This window comes from Callospermophilus lateralis, chromosome 11, assembly GCF_048772815.1.
Source record: "Callospermophilus lateralis isolate mCalLat2 chromosome 11, mCalLat2.hap1, whole genome shotgun sequence".
Lineage (NCBI taxonomy): Eukaryota > Metazoa > Chordata > Mammalia > Rodentia > Sciuridae > Callospermophilus > Callospermophilus lateralis.
The window spans coordinates 33,137,314-33,143,313 of record NC_135315.1 but is presented as its reverse complement, the minus strand read 5'-3'; positions in this window follow the sequence as shown (position 1 = coordinate 33,143,313).

Sequence of the window (6,000 nt, the reverse complement as noted above, 5' to 3'; positions counted from 1 at the left end):
GCTGAGTTAAAAGACAATAGCTAATGACACAATCAGTCTTGCTGTGTGATGAAGATTCCCTAAAGACCCAAAGGGGCAGGGCTTGAATGAATTACCTGATGGCTAAACAAGTAGGGGTCCCTAGAGGGTGGTGCACCTGGAGAAGACATGGGAACTCCTCTGTAGCCCTTCTCCCATAACTCACCCCATGCATCTCGTCAGGTTACTGTTTATGTCCTTAGTGATATCCTTTACAATAGATGGGTAAATGTGGGTAAAGGGTGTCTATGAGTTCTGTCAGTCACTGTAGCAAATTAATTAAACCAAGGTCTCACTATGGTGTGGGATATAGGAACCCAGATTTATAATGAGTGGGTCGGAAGCACAGGCCACAACCTGGGCTCGTAAGTGACACTTGAGATTGGGAGCAGTCTTGTGAGAATGAGCCTTCAACCTGTGGGATCTGACACTATCTTCAGGTAGAGAGCATCAGAACCCAATTAGATGAGAGGTCAAACTTGGTTACCAGATGTTCCTGGGTGCTGCAGGATAATACCACGATGTGCCTAGCACTGTAACAGTAGGATAGCTGCAAAAATGTTTCCAGCTCTGTAACATTTTAGTGAACACAGAAGCTTCTTTTTTATTATTATTATTTTTTAGTTGTAGTTGGACACAATACCTTTATTTTATTTATTTATTTATATATTATGTGGTGCTGACAACAATCTCACTGAATATTCTTCTGAGATATTTTTCTTTTTTTCTTTTTCTATTTAATTATATTTATTTTTTAAAGAGAGAGAGAATGTTTTTTAATATTTATTTTTTAGTTTTAGGTGGACACAACATCTTTATTTTATTTTTATGTGGTGCTGAGTATCGAATCAGCTCCCCGAGCATGCCAGGTGAGCACGTTACTGCTTGAGCCACATCTCCAGCCCCTTCTTCTGAGATATTTTTCTATGAAAAGATGTATTTATCAATGCATATTACCAAAATGAGATTATATACTTCTTGCTTTGTAAATTGCTTCAATTTGATGATCTCTACCCATTTATTTAAACAAATCTTGCCTCACCTCTCATTCAAATTTTACCCATCTCAAAATGTCCTTTATCAAAAAACCAAGATCAAAAAACAAAAACAAGATTCAATTCAGAACTACACATCTAGGGGGTTATATCCCTTAATCACTAAGCTGCTCAGGTGGGTTTTGAACTTGGGATCCTCCTGCCTTAGCCTCCTGAGTAACTGGGCTTACAGGCCAGTGTCACCATGCCCAGATATTTTCAGTTTTCTTAAGGAATTACCCTACTGTTTCCATAGCAATTGTGCCACTCTACCTTTCCATCAATGGCACACAAGTGTTCCAAATTTTCTATGATCTCTCCAATTTTTGTTAATTTCTGTATAATTTATTCTTTTGGCACTGGAGATTGAACCCAGAGTCACTTTACCACTCAGCTACATTCCCAGTCCTTTTTATTTTTATTTTTTAAATTTTGCCACAGGGTCTTGCTGAGTTGCTAAGGGCCTTGCTAAATTGCTGAGGCTGACCTCGAACTCTTGCAATCTTCCTACCTCAGCCTCCCCAGTCCCTGGGATTGCAGGGGTGTGCTATCACACTCAGCTATCTTAAATTGTATGTGTATGTGTGTGTGTGTGTGTGGTACTGGGGATTCAATCCAAGGGTGCTCTACCCCTACACTACACTCCAGCCCTTTTTATTTTGATACAAGTTCTCACTAATTTGCCACGGCTGATTTTAAACTTGTGATTCTCTTGCTTCAGTCTTTCCAGTAGCTGGGATTATAGGAATGCACCACTGTATGGGCTATCTGAAATATTTGCTGAGTGTTACTTATCAATAGGGCCAGCTGTTTCCTGTTATAGTTGCAGAATTTCCTAAATGTTTCTTATTTCAAAATCACATGACCTAAAAAAATTATGACTGCAGACATACACCCAATAAAAGTGTAAATGAATCAGATGGAGGAGGAGGGGTTGGAAGGAACTGGTAAAGGATTATATCATGCATTTGGACCTTTTGTTTAAGTACATAGACTATATAAACTCATCATTGGTAAGTTTTCATATTTGACTTCAAAGATCACAACAGATTGAAAAAATGAAATGCTTGTATTTTTCAAAACTCAACTTTCAGCCAGGTACAGCAGCTCATGCCTATAATCCCAGCTATTTGGGAGGCTAAAACAGGAGGATAATAAAATAGAGACCAAGGGCTGGGATTGTGGCTCAGTGGTAGGGCGGAACCCGGGTTTGATCCTCAGCATCACATAAAAATAAAGGTATTGTGTTGTGTCCATCTACACCTAAAAAATAAATATTAAAAAACTTCCTCATTTGAAAAAATGAAATAAAATAGAGACCAGACTCACCAATTTAGTGAGAATCTGTCTCAAAATAAAATTTAACAAAAGGGTTGAGGATGGAGCTCAGTAAAGGAATACTTGCTTACCATGTGGGTTCAATCCTCAGCACCACCAAAATAAAACAAAAAAATTTTTTTTTTCATAATATGCTGTCATGGCTAGAATGAGGAAGTTAAAAAAAAAAAAAACTCCTCTGCATAACACCACCCAAGAATTCTATTAAAGTACTTAATGTAAATTGTACTTGAGCCAAACACAGCAGCCATCCCTGTCCTCCCAGTGACTCTGGGGCCTGAGGTAGAACGATCGCAAGTTCTAGGCCAGCTTGGGCAATTTAGTAAGCCCTAAGCAAATTCACAAGACTTTGTCTCAAAATAAAAATAAAAAATAAAAAGGGGACTGGGGTTATGGCTCAGTGGTAGAGCACTTGCCTAGCACATGTGAGGCACTGGGTTTGATTCTCAGCCCCACATTAAAAAATAAAGAAATTGTGTCCACCTACAACTAAAAATATTTTTACAAATAAATAAAAAGGGCCAGATGTAGTCAATGATAAAGCACCCATGGGTTCAATATACATTACCCCCCGCCACACACATACAATAAAAGAAAATCATATTTAGAAGAGAAAGGAAAAAAATTACATGAGAACTTTCAAAAATTATATGCTGAGGCATAACAAAAGCCTTATTTGCACATACAATGGGTCATGAATTGGGCAGTTCCAACCCAGATGCGGGCTGGGAACTCCACAAAGAAAACTCAAGCAGAAGACTTTTATAGGATGGACACAGAAAAGCCAAGAAATTTTTTATTGATTACAGTCACACTATTGCCTTATTAGATCTATTCCATTGGAAAGTTCCTACTTATATGATTGCTGACTCCTTCTGATCCATCTTTAATTCATAAGAAATAGCTCAAGAGATCTCTTGTGAGGTCTCTTTTGTCTTCTCAAGAATTCTTCAGACTTTTTTTTTTTTTTTGGTAGTTGTAGATGGACACAATACCTGCATTTTGTTTATTTATTTTTATGTGGTGCTGAGGTTCAAACCCAATGTGAGGAAGCGCTCTACCTGAGTTCCTTGGTTTTCATTTTAATTTGACTTTTTTTCCATGCTGAAGATTGAACCCAGGGCCTCATGCATGATAGACATTCTACAACTGGACTATACTCTTGACCCTAGTTACCTAGTTTAAAGCATGCATTCGTGAGCTCTGGATCATGTTTTTTCAAAGTGTGACTTGAATCAGATGTTTTCATATTCTCTCTAGAAACCTGTTTCTTTACTGGTCTTCTCTCAGTAAATGGCTCAATGATAAAGCACCCATGGGTTCAATATACTTTACCCTCCACTTGTAGGAGCCAAAGCCAGCCTAGAGTTTTCTCCTTTTCTTTACTCACCTATTCCTCCATCTAATCCATTATCAAGTCATGTTGGTTTTACCCTCAAAATATATCTCAAATCTAGTCACTTCTTTCCATCTCTATACCCACTACCATATCTTTTTTCCTATCTTGTCTCTTTCCAATCGCTATTCGGCAGCCAGAACAATCTTGAAAGATAAGCCAGGTGTGGTAGCACACATCTGTTATCCCAGTGGATCTGGAGGCTGAAGTAGGAGGCTCACAAGTTCAAGGGCAGCCTGGGCAATTAGACTCAGTCTCTAAATAAATAAAATTATGTCACTTCTCTTCTTAAAGCTCTTTAATGACTCCTATTTCCACTTAAAATAAAATGCAAATCCTTTGCCACAGCCTGCCTAACAGGCCCACCATGATCTGAATCCCACCTGGCTCTCTAGTCTTACAATGCATCCCCAGTGCACTTTGCTTGGCCAAGCCCACTGGTTTACTTTCTGCTCCTTGAAACACCAAGTGCTTTGCCATCTTTGCACTTGCAGTTCACTCTGCCTCAAACTCCCATACTTCAGGGTAAAATGTCACTTCCTCAGAAAAACTTTTCCTGGCCCCTGAATCTCAAGTTTGGCCTTGGTGCTCTTTAAGTTCTATCACATCAAAATTAACTATGATTAGGTTGTTTTCTTCTTTACTATTTGTCTTTTACCAAAGGCAGGAACTGATAACTATGCACACAGGGCACCTAGTACACGGATCATTCAAGAATCTGCTGAATAAATATACAACTAAGTGAATTAATGAAAAGAAAGAAAACAAATCTTAGAAATCTGCCTTTTGGGAGCATCCCAGGTGAATCAGTCAGAGAACAAGTAGAAAACAGATGCACATATGAATTAGAACAATTTGGGTATTGTTTAATAAGAGATCATTACAAGGTATGGGGAAACCACAAAGATAGTAAAATGTCCAAGGACCAGCAATTGCAGAGCTCTTTGTCCAGAGTCTAGAATAGAGAAAGGTTGGTGACACCTAAAAGGAGAGATTCCTAGAGACAGAGCTAACTCCAAATAAGTTTGCTCTTTAGTCAAGGGACTCAGTCAGCCTGAAGTGATTCCCACCTAGAGGGTCCTGAGAGATAAATACCAACCTCCCTCTTTCTGATCTCATACTAGGGCTTCCCGCTGGCCAAATCAGGTTGAGAAGGAGACTGGGGATAGGACTCAAATACTACTTTACCTGTAAGATTTTTTTTTAATTATTTTTTTTAAGCTGTAGTTGAACACAATACCTTTATTTTATTTATTTGTATATGGTGTTGAGGATTGAACCCAGTGCCGCACACATCCCAGGCAAGCACTCTGCCACTGAGCCACAACCTCAGCCCTACCTGTAAGGTTTTATTTGTTTCATTGACTAAGATATATAATACAATGCTAATAATAATTGTCAGTTCTAGATGTTGAAGTCATAAACATTTAATATTGATTTTTTGGTTTTGAGATTTCTTAATTTCTCAAAAATTTGATTGGCACAGTTTTCCCTGTATCCCAGGGACAATGGTTTCAGTTACTGATTCCTATCTCCACAAGTGCAAGTAATTGTTTTTTTTTTTTTTTTTTTTTTTTTTTTGGCGGAAGGGTGGGGTGGTGGGTGAGGAAGAAGGGTATGTGGGTATTCTGATTGTAATCCAGTTACTTAGGAGGCTAAGCAGGAAGATCACAAATTTGAGGACAGGCTGAGCAACTAACCCAAGACCCTGTGAACTGGAAATAAAGATAAAGGAAGAAAGTAAGGAGGGGAGGAAAAAGAATAGATTAGGAAAAGAAGCTCACTATCCCTACAACTTTACAATTGGAAATGTCCCTCGGAAATTTTCTAACAGAAAACAAAACGCATTCTTCTAACAAATATTCTAGGTCAGCACTATATGTTGTGGTTGATATAAAGACAAATAGGAACAGACCCCTAAAAACGCGGAGGTCTGTAAAAATGTAGCAAAAGGCTGTCATGAGGTATACAAAGAAACAAAGAAACTGACTAAAAAGGTCAAAAAGACCTGGACTTAAACCTTTAAGTAATCCTTGTTGCTGTTGTGATTTTGGAGTCCTCTAGGAGATAAGATTTGACATTAGCAAAACTACAGCTAGGTACCATGCTGTTACCCCAATTGGAGTTGTAAGAGTTGGGGTAAGAGCAAGCTATTCATACAGATAATAGTGACATAGATATGACTTGGGTAGCATACAGCCCTCATCTTCCAAA